Source organism: Theropithecus gelada, chromosome 11 (genome assembly GCF_003255815.1).
Source record: "Theropithecus gelada isolate Dixy chromosome 11, Tgel_1.0, whole genome shotgun sequence".
In the NCBI taxonomy this organism is placed as follows: Eukaryota; Metazoa; Chordata; class Mammalia; order Primates; family Cercopithecidae; genus Theropithecus; species Theropithecus gelada.
Window position 1 is genome coordinate 14,616,052 of NC_037679.1, and position 11,804 is coordinate 14,627,855.

Genomic DNA, 11,804 nt, shown 5'->3' on the forward strand with positions numbered 1-11,804 from the left:
CAATATTGATTTTATTAAGCTTTGAGCATGGAATGTTTTTCCATTTATTTGTGTCATCTCTGATTTCTTTCAGCAGTGTTTGTGGTTCTCCTTGTAGAGATCTTTTGCCTCCTTGGTTAGCTGTATTTCCAGGTATTTAATTTTCTTTGTGGCTATTGTAAATGAGATTGTGTTCTTGATTTGACTCTCAGCATGGGTGTTAATGGTGTATAGAAATAAAATGGGGGCCGGGCGCGGTGGCTCAAGCCTGTAATCCCAGCACTTTGGGAGGCCGAGACGGGTGGATCACGAGGTCAGGAGATCGAGACCATCCTGGCTAACACGGTGAAACCCCGTCTCTACTAAAAAAAAAATACAAAAAAACTAGCCGGGCGCAGTGGCGGGCGCCTGTAGTCCCAGCTACTCGGGAGGCTGAGGCAGGAGAATGGCCTGAACCCGGGAGGCGGAGCTTGCAGTGAGCCGAGATCGCGCCACTGCACTCCAGCCTGGGCAACAGAGCGAGACTCAGTCTCAAAAAATAAAATAAAATAAATAAATAAATAAATAAAATGGGAAAGGACATGAACAAACACTTCTCAAAAAGACATTCATGCAACCAACAAACATGAAAAAATGCTCATCACTAATCATCAGAGAAATGCAAAGCAAAACCACAATGAGATACCATCTCACACCAGTCAGAATGGCTATAACTAAAACGTCAAAAGATAACAGTTGCTGGCAAGGCTGCAGAGAAAGGGGAATGCTTATACACTTTTGGTGGAATGTAAATTAATTCAGCCACTGTGGAAAGCGGTTTGGAGATTTCTCAAAGAACTGAGAACTACCATTTGACCAAGCGGTACCGTTACTGATATATATCCAAAGGAAAATAGAGTATTATACCAAAAAGATACATACATGCATGTTCATTTCTTCGCCATTCACAAAAGCAAAGACAGAGAATCAACTTAGCTGCCCATCATGGGTGGATTGAATAAAGAGAATGTGGGAAGGGAGTGGCCAAGGTGGCCAACTAGAAGCAGCTAGTGTGTGTGGCTCTCGTGGAGAGGAACAGAAGGGGCAAGTAAATACAACTACTTCAACTGAAATATCCTGGTACTCATATCAGGACTAATCAAGGAAACAACTTGTCCCACAGAAAATGAAGAAAAGCAAGACAAGAAAACAGCCCACCTGGGAGCAACATGGAGCCTGGGGAACCCTGTCCTGCCCAGGGAGCAGTGAATGAATGAGCAACCCCAGGAAATTACTCTTCTCCCACATATATTTGCAACCTTGGGTCAAGAGATATCCCTGTGAACCCACTGCACCAAGGCCTTCGGTCTTCAGTCTGACAAACAGAGCTATGTGGAGTCTCAGCAGAACAGCCACTGAATCATGCAGGGAGACCCTGGAGCATTAAATATTCAGGCTTTTTGGCAAAAGTAGCTGTAGCTCCAGCAATGTGGGAGGTTAGGTTCCTGTACATACCCCTAGGAAAGAGGCTGAATCCAGGATACTGAGCAGCAACAGCCCAGGGAGGTACAGACCTGTTACCAGCCCAAAGGCACCTGTAGGAAGTGACTGGAGATCCCAGCTGGGAGGTCCTGCTCAGTGAGGAGCAATGGGATTGGGACTTGCTTTAAAAAGCAGTCTGGCCATGTTTTGGTAGAGCAGCTGTGCTGTGCAGAGGGTCCACTTCAGGCCCCATTGACCTCAGACACTCTGAGGCCCAAAGGCTGGAAAGGCTAATTCACCCAAACAGCTGTTCCATAACAACCTGCAAGGCCCCACTTCCATAACAACTCACAAGATAAGACCCACTGGCTTGTGATTCCAGCCAGCTACCAGTAGTAGCACTGCACCTCCGTAAGACAGCTCTCACAGGGAGAGGCAAGCCACCATCTTTGCTGTTTGAGCACCTTAGCCATTCTAGCTTTCAAGCTTCGGAGGGTCTGAGTTGACCTGGGGGAGAAGAGATCCCCCAACACAGCACAGCTGCTCTACCAAAACACAGCCAGACTGCTGCTTTAACCAGGTGTCCAATCCCGTTCCTCCTCACTGGGCAGGACCTCCCAACTGGTGCCTCCAGCCACCCCCACCTGAGCTCTTCAGCCAACAGAAATCTGAAATGCCCCCCGGGATGGCACTCTCAAAGGGAGGGGCAGGCTACCATATTTGCTTTTTGGACCAGTTAGCCTTTTCAGCCTTTGGGTTTCAGAGTGTCTGAGGTCAACAGAGCCTGAAGTGGACCCTCTACACAGTACAGCTGCTCTACCAAAACATGGCCAGACGGTTTTTTTAAGCAAGTCCCAATCCCATTCCTCCTCACTGGGCAGGACCTCCCAGCTGGGGTCTCCAGCCACTTCCTTCAGGTGCCTTTGGGCTGGCAACAGGTCTGTACCTCCCTGGGACAAAGTTCTCAGAGGGAGGGACAGGCTGTCATCTTTACTGTTTCACACCCTTCATTGGTGATACCTCCAGGTTCTGGAAAATCTGAGAACACAAGGAACCAAAGTGGCTCCAAGCATACCACAGCAGCCATATGGAAAAGTGGCCAGACTGTTCCCATATCTCCTCACTAGGAAGGTCCCTCAGGCCTGGACTTCCAGCCACCCCACTACCAGAGCTATTGAGCCAGTACCAACTCAGCAACTCCCTGGACAGAGCCTCCCAGGTCAGCTGAAAGCCTTTCTGCCACTGCCTCTGCAATGAAACTGCCCTTGCCACCCTCAGACTAACAAGGGAGCAAAGACCCTAAGTGCCTTATTCACACATCCAACAAGCTGCAGTCAACTCAAGGAGAGGAGACGAGTCCATCTCCCCCAGGTCCCACACCACCCCCATGGTTCATTACCAGACAGGGAACCCCTTGCTTGGGCCCATAGCACAAATCCTTCATCTTGGGCTGACTGCACTGAGCGATTGCTGACCTGCATCTCTCTGAGATGGAACCCTCAGGAGTCAAGCAAACAAACCCTTGGCCACAACCACTACTAAGATCTCTTCCTCTGCTGCCTCTAAGCTGGGGAAAGAGCATAAACACTGAGATCACTCCAGAGCTGCAGTGGGCAGCCCAGGAGTGCCAAGTTGTGAACTACAGCCAGCACTCAAGGGAGAGAGGAAACCACATGTTAAGTGCACTGAGAGGGAACATGGCTGCAACTCGAGGAAACATAGGGGAGTCACACCCAAGCGGTGAGTCTATCAACTTACCAATAAGCCTAAGTGTCACCTGCTGGATCACACTCCAAAGCTTCAATGCCAAAATACCTCACTAACATACCCCCCTCTGAAACCAGAGACAAGAAGTCAGCTTCAAATAAAGACCCTACACAAGATTTTAGCCTGGTGAAAACATCCAGAAAAGAAGTCTCTTGATTGTACTCAATCTACACTGCAGTTAAAGGAACACCCACACAGAGATGAGAAAGAACCAATGCAAGTACTCTGGTAACTCAAATAGCTAGAGTGTCATATGTCCTCCAAATGACCACACCAGTTCTCTAACAAGAGTTTCTAACCAGGCCAAACTAGCTGGAATTACAGAAATAGAATTCAGAATATGGATAGGAATAAACATCACTGGGATTCAGGAGGATGGCAAAACCCAATCCAAGAAAATAACAATCACAATAAAGTGATACGGGAGCTGAAGGACAAAATATCTGCTGTAAGAAAGAACCTAAGAGGTCTGACAGAGCTGAATAACACAATACAAGAATTTCACAATGCAATCACAAGTATTAATGGTGGAATAAACCAAGCGGAAGAAAGAATCTCAGAACTTGAAGACTGGTTCTCTGAAATAAGATAGTCAGACAAAAATAAAGAAAAAAGAATAAAAAAGAATGAACAAAACCTCCAAGAAGTGTGGAATTACGTAAAAAGGTCAAATCTACAAATCATTGGCATCCCTGAAAGGAAAGGGGAGAAAGTACACAACCTGGAAAATATATTTTAGGATATTGTCCATGAAAACCGCCAATCTTACTGGAGGCCAACAGTCAAACTCAGGAAATACAGAGAACTCCTGCAAGATTCTATGCAAGAAGATCATCCCCAAGATACATAATCATCAGATTTTTGAAAGTAAAACTGAAAGAAAAAATATTAAAGGCATGTATAGAGAAAGGACAGGTCACTTACAAAGAAATCCCCATAAGGCTAACAGTAGAACTCCAAGCTCAAACCCTAAAAGCCAAATAAGAGTGAGGACCTGGGAAACCCTTCCGAATCCACTTCCACCATGTGGAAGCTTTACTTTCACTTTCACTTTACTTTCCCTTTCACTTTAATAAATCCTGCCGCCTCACACTCTTTGGGTCCACCTTTTTCTCTAATTGAGCTGTAACACTCGCCACTGCCATCCACGGCTTCATTCCTTGAAGCCTGTGAGACCATTAACCTTTCAATGGAGAAAATACCTTTGATAGGGGAAGACTTCTCCTCTCATTTCTGGGGGCCCGTCTGGGATTTCTCCAAAGTGGTGAGTAACATCAGACTCCTTTCACTTGCTATTCTGTTCTATCTTCTCTGGTTAGAGGTGGAAAACCCTCATCCCGAACTCCCAGCACTGACCCAGTGGAGATCATGGCAGGGCGACAAGCCTCTACTCTGCAATCGCCCATGTGTGAATTCCCTGCCCTTTCTGATCCATGCCTCCTGGGTCCTAACGTCCTCAGAGAAGACTTTCTTGAGGCCCTATCCTCTAGGATCTTTCCTACCCATGAGTCTAAGAATCTTTTGGCTAGGAGCCTAAGTCGAGTGTGGTGGCAATCCAAAGACCCTTGCCTATGGTGCCCCCAGGCTTATTCTTATGCAAATGGGTATCAATATACTTATACGGGACCTGTCCCTCATAACCTGTACCCAAGGCATTTTCCGGGACATCAAAAGGCAGGTCAGTGGCTGATAGAAGACCCAGGACACTTTTCCTTTTGTTGCCCTCAACTTACTCCAGATTGTAGAGGCTACTTTAATTACCACCTTTCCTGTCTGGGATCAGCGATTAGAACTGCAGAGCTTCTCCACTTGAAGCAGTCAGACATATGGGCCAAAAACAATATAACAGACAATAGGTCCCTGATTCAAGTCCAAAGGTCAATGAATATTCTTATGAGGGCAAATAGGGGACAGAAAATTTGGGTATGAAAAAAACTGTTGCAATCCTGGTCATCCAATTTGCCACTGCCTACCCTAAAACTGTTGTGCTTCAGTGCCATTTTCAAGGAATTTATCTTGCTGGAACAGCTCCAAGCCCAGAAATATGCTACCTGGTGCCTGGTCTCTGAACTCAAAATACACCCTGAACCGAAGACCCACTCACAGATGCAAAGGCAATTGTGGGCATGCTGGTAAGGAGCCACTAAAATCCAGCAGCCCCAGCCCCCTTTTTTTGTGACTAAAAAAGGGCAGGAAATGAGTCTGGGCAAAACTTCTAAGTTGGTAAGCTCAATTAAATCCAATAAGAAAGGTTCCATGGGTGACTGCGCACCCTGGAAAGAGAAGGACACTAGGACTATAGGGGATACCCTAGGGTTTGTGCTCAGTAGGGGATGACTAGGGCTCCTCCTTTCAGACGGGAGATGTTCCCTCAAAAGCGAAGCCACCCCGAGGTGTATCCTGGATAATTGGGACCAATTTGACCCTCAAACGCTGAAGAAGAAGCGACTTATATTTTTCTGCAGCACCACCTGGCCACAATATCCTCTTCCCAGAGGACAGATATGGCCATCCAAGGGAAGTATAAACTATAATACCATCCTACAGCTAAATCTCTTTTATAAAAGAGAGGGCAAATGGAGTGAAGTGCCATAAGTACAGGTTTTTTTCTCACTAAGGGATAACCCACAATTATGTAAAAAGTGTAATTTACATCATACTGGGGGTCCTCAAAGCGTACCCCCATACCCAGGTCTCCCCACAGCTCCCCCTCCCACTAGTAAGGACTATCCTTTGACCCTAACAGCCCGAAAGGAACCAGACAAAAAGATAGTCAAGGAACCGAAAGGCACCCATGGCCCTCAATTGTGTCCTCTCCAAGGAGGGGGAGGAGACTTTGGCCCGGCGTGAGTACCTGTCTGTTTTTCCCTCTCAGATTTAAAACAAATCAAACCTGAACTAGGAAAATTCTTAGATAATCCTGATGGATACATAGACGTCTTACAGGGATTGGAACAATCTTTTGACTTAGCGTGGAGAGATATTATGTTGTTATTAGGTCACACATTATCTCCCAGTGAAAAAAAGACTGCCTTAGCTGCAGCCCGGGAATTTGGGGATCTCTGGTACCTAAGCCAGGTAAATGATAAAATGACATCAGAAGAAAGGGAACAATTCCCCACAGGCCAACAGTAGGTTCCCAGTGTGGATCCTTATTGGGACCTCGATTTGGAGCATGGAGACTGGAGTCACAGGCATTTACTGACTTGTATACTAGAGGGATTAAGAAAGACCAGAAAAAAAAAGCCAATGAATTACTCAATGATGTCCACCATAACACAGGGAAAGGAAGAAAACACTATGGCATTTTTAGAGAGGCTAAAGGAGGCATTAAGAAAGCATACCTCCTTGTCACCTGACTCTATTAAAGGCCAACTAATCTTAAAGAATCTTACTCAGTCAGATGCAGACATTTAAAAAAAAACTTCAGAAGTCTGCCCTCGGCCCCAATCAAAATTTGAAAACTCTACTGAATTTGGCAACTTTGGTGTTTTATAATGGGGATAAGGAGGAGCAGGCTGAATGAAACAGATGAGACAAAAAAGGGCCACCGCCTTAGTCATGGCCCTCAGGCAGATGAACTTCCATAGCTCTAAAAGAAAGAAGGGCGGCTACTTCTTGGCTCTGCGAGGCCCAGGTGGCTCTGCAGCAACCTCTGCCACCCTGTGACCTGTGGGTATTGGGACATCCCTAGCTGACACCAGGACACCCGGGAAGCCGAGGAATGGATTCCGTGGCATTTGAGGATGTGGCTGTGAACTTTACCCAGGAGGAATGGGCTTTGCTAGATTCTTCTCAGAAGAATCTCTACAGAGAAGTGATGCAGGAAACCTGCAGGAACCTGGCTTCTGTAGAAATCATATGGTACAGAGACTGTGTGAAAGCAAAGAAGGTAGTCAGTATGGACAAGTTGTCAGCCAAATCTTGATCTGAATGAGAACATTTCTACTGGATTAAAACAATGGGAATGCAGTATTTGTGGAAAAGTCTTTGTACGTCATTCCCTCCTTAATAGGCACATCCTAGCTCACTCAGGATACAAACCATATGGAGAGAAGCAATATAAATGTGAACAGTGTGGGAAATTCTTCATTTCTGTTCGAGGTGCTAGAAGACACACGATAATGCACAGTGGAAATCCAGCTTATAAATGTACAATATGTGAGAAAGCTTTTTATTTTCTCAATTCAGTTGAAAGACATCAGAGAACTCACACAGGAGAAAAACCCTATAAATGTAAACAATTTGGTAAAGTGTTCACTGTTTCAGGTTCTTGTCTAACACATGAACGAACTCACACTGGAGAGAACCCCTACAAATGTAAGGAATGTGGGAAAACATTCAGATTTTCTTGTTCTTTTAAGACGCATGAAAGGACTCACACTGGAGAAAGACCCTATAAATGTACCAAATGTGACAAAGCCTTCAGCTGTTCCACTTCCCTTCATTACCATGGAAGCATTCATACTGGAGAGAGACCCTATGAATGTAAACAATGTGGCAAAGCCTTTAGTCGTTTGAGTTCCCTTTGTAACCACAGAAGTACTCATACTGGAGAGAAACCCCATCAATGTAAACAATGTGACCAAGCCTTCAGTCACCTCAGTTCCCTTCACCTCCACGAAAGAATTCATACTGGAGAAAAACCCTATGAATGTAAGAGATGCGGTAAAGCCTACACTCGTTCCAGTCACCTTACTCGCCATGAAAGAAGTCATGATATAGAGGCTGGGTGTGGTGACTCAGCCTGTGGTCCCAGCCCTTTGGGAGGCCAAGGTGTGTGTATTGCTTGAGCCCAGGAGTTCATAGCCGGCCTGGATTAAAACAATGTGAAACAACCTGGGCAACATGGTGAAACCCTGTCTCTACAAAAAATAAAATAATGCCGGGTGCGGTGGCTCACACTGGCTGCTCAGGAGGCTGAGGCAGGAGAATGGCATGAACCCAGGAGGCAGAGCTTGCGGTGAGCCGAGATCGCACCACCGCACTCCAGCCTGGGCGACAGAGCGAGACTCCGTCTCAAAAAAAATAAATAAATAAAAAATAATTAGCTGGGCATGGTGGCACATTTCAGTTGTCTTAGCTCTTTTTCAAGGACATAAAAAGCCATGGGGGGTTGGGGGGAAGCCCTGTGCATGCGGATCACAAGGTCAGGAGATCGAGACCATCCTGGCCAACTTGGTGAAACCTCATCTCTACTAAAAACATAAAAATTAGCTGGGTGTGGTAGCATATGCTTGTAGTCCCGGTTACTCAGGAGGCTGAGGCAGGAGAATCGCTTGAGTCCAGGAGGCGGAGGTTGCAGTGAGCCGAGATTGCGCCACTGCACTCCAGCCTGGCGACAGAGTGAAATTCCATCTCAAAAAATAAATAAATAAATAAAGCTCCTTGAATGTAAGAAATGTGGTAAAACATTTACTGTTTCCCATTCCCTCATAAACATGAACGAGCTCACACTGCAGAGAAACCTTAAGAATGCAGGAAATGTGGTCAAGACTTCAGATTTTCCTGTTTTTGAAGATTTGGGAGGACTCAGAGTGGAGAAAAGCCTTTTGAATTTAAATCTGTGGTAAGGCCTTCAGTTGTGTTAGTTCCATTTGAAGACATCAGCTCATTCCTGAGAAAAACCCTATGAATGTCCAGAATGTGGGAATGTTTCATTTCTCTCATACCCTCTCAAGGACATATGAAAATGCTCACTGTAGCTGGCTGGACCTTGTAAATACAAGAATGTACACACGATTAAAACTCTAATAGTTTAGAAACTGCAAGAATATTGTCAGTTTTAACATTTACTTGAAAAGTCAAGTGAAAACTCCCACTGGAAAGAAGTTCTATAAGTGAAGCTTTTCTAATTTGGAAAGCCTCATGCAAATTAATTATTGTGCAGTGCTTGAAAAAAATGTATGAAATGTTACACAAATTACAAGTATATTGTTTTTATCAGTGGCTCATTCTTAAAGAGTCGTGAGTGTGCATTTCACCTTGTTTTGCAGGGAAACCTTGAGGTGAGAGTTCTGTAAATGCTCTTTAAGCAGTAGTACTTGAATTTCATAGATAATGATATTTTCTTAAGTTTGTTGGTAGAATTTTTGTCTAGTCATTTGATAATGTGCTGGATTCATGGTTGAATTTTGATGTTTTTCTAATATGTAGGTAAGTTTAATTTTTTTATTTCATTATTTTTTTTTTTTAGATGGAATCTCACTCTGTTGCCCAGACTGGAGTGCAGTGGTGCGGTCTGGGCTCACTGCAACCTCCACCTCCTGGGTTTGGGTGGTTCTCCTGCCTCAGCCTCCTGAGTGGCTGGGACTACAGGTGCCCGCCACTACGTCCAGCTAATTCTTTGTATTTTTAGTAAAGACAGGGTTTTGCCATGTTGGCTAGGCTGGTCTTGAACTCCTGACCTCATGATTTGCCCACCTTGGCCTCCCAAAGTGCTGGGATTACAGGCATGAGCCACCGTGCCCAGCCAGGTAAGTTTCATTTGTATGTATTGTCCTGTGATTAATGGACCAGTGAATAATGATTGTGAATTGTTGGGATTGTCTTACTAGCCTCATTTGGCAAATTTTGATTATCCCTTGTCCATTATACACATTCCACCTTTTTTTATTAAAGGAAAAACTACTCTTGATGTAAAGATGTTTATTTTTTGCTAACAATGAGTTGGTATTAATTCCTAAGTACATAAAGTTTACCATAGAGTTAAAAAAAAAAAAAGAAAGAAAGAAAGAAGGGCTGTACAGGCAACCCACCTAACAGCTTGTTATCAGTGCAGCTTACAGGGGCACTTCAAAAAGGACTGCACAAACAAAAGTAAGCCATTCCCTCATCCATGTCCCTTGTGCTAGGGGGATCACTGGAAGGCACACTGCCCTGAGGGCGAAGGTCCTCCGGGCCTGAGGCCACTAACCAGATGGTCTAACAACATGACTGAAGGTGCCTGGGGCAGGTGCCAGCCCCTGCCATCACCCCCACAGAGCCCTGGCTAAGCTTAAGCATTGAAAGCCAGGAAACTAACTTCCTCCTGGACACTGGCATGGCCTTCTGGGTTTTACTCTTCTGTCCTCCAGGTCTATCACCATCAAAGGGGTCCTAGAACAGCCAGTCACTAGGTGTTTCTCTCACCCCCTAAGTTGTGACAGGAGAACCTTATTTTTCTCACATGCCTTTCTTATTATGCCTAAAAGCCCTACTCCTTTACTATGAAGGGACATATTAGCTAAAGCAGGGGCCATTATATACTAGAATATAGGAAAAGAAATTTCTTTTCTCTTTCCTCTACTCGAGGAGGGAGGAGTTAATCCTGAAGTCTGGGCAGAGGAAGGACAATACAAATGAGCAAAAAAGTTTGTCCAGTTCAAGTTAAATTAAAGTATCCTACCTCCTTTACCTATCAAAGGCAATACCTCAAACCAGAAGCCCAAAAAGGGTTACAAAAGATTGTCAAAGACCTAAAAGCACAGGAATTATTAAAGTCATGCAACAGTCCATGCAACACTCCTATTCTAGGCATACAAAAACCCAACAGACAACGGAGGTTAGTGCAAGACCTTAGAATTATCAATGAGGCAGTTGTTCCACTGTATCCAGTTGTACCTAATCCTTATACTCTACTCTCCCAGATACCAGAGGAAGCAGAATGGCTTACAGTTCTAAATCTTAAGGACACTTTCTTCTTCATCCCTCTGCATCCTGACTCTCAATTTTTATTTGCCTTTAAAGATCTGTCAAACCCAGCATCTCAACTTACCTGGACTGTCCTGCCATTCATTATTGGGGCTGGGATACTAGGAGGACTAGAAACCAGCACTGGAGGCGTTACCACCTCCACCCAATTCTATTACAAATTATCACAAGAGTTAAATGATAACATGGTATGAGTTGTAAATTCACTGGTCACCTTACAAAGTCAGCTTAACTCTTTAGCACCACTAGCCCTTCAAAATCGGGGAGCCTTAAATTTATTAACAGCTGAAAGAGGCGGAACCTGTATTTTTCTAGAAGAGTGCTGTTATTTCACTAATCAATCCATGAGATTAAAGAGCTTCCAGACCAGATACAGTGCCAGGCACAAAAGATCCAAAACACAGGACCTTGGAGTATTGTCAACCAATGGATACCCTGGCTTCTCCCCTTCTTGGGACCCTTGGTAGCTATTGTGGTGTTTCTTATCTTTGGACCCTGCATTTTTAACCTTGTAACATTTGTCTTTTCCACAATAGAATCTATGAAACTTTAAATGGTTCTACAAATGGAGCCCCAAGTGACCACCACTAGCACCTACTATCAAGGACCCCTAGACCGACCCGCCAACCCGTTCTCACACCACAACGCTGAAGACTCCCCTCCCAAGGAAACCTCAACACCAGAGCCCCTTCTACACCCCAGTTCAGCAGGAAGTAGCTAGAATGATCATCGCCCAACTTCCCAACAGCACGGGCTTTCCTGTTGAGAGGGGGTATTGAGGGACTAAGTGGCTAAGTTGGCTGGACTTCCTGGGTCAATAGGAACTTCCCTAAGGGGACTTTCCCCTAAGCCAAAATAAGTCATAGCTGCAAGCTAAGGGATTGAAACTTCAACTAAACTAAAGA

General features: G+C 44.9%; 1 pseudogene; it reads left to right on the forward strand.

Annotated features, from left to right (window-relative positions):
• Positions 1–6,931: 6,931 nt before the first annotated feature.
• On the forward strand, positions 6,932–8,000 carry LOC112635399 (annotated as a pseudogene).
• Positions 8,001–11,804: the final 3,804 nt, after the last annotated feature.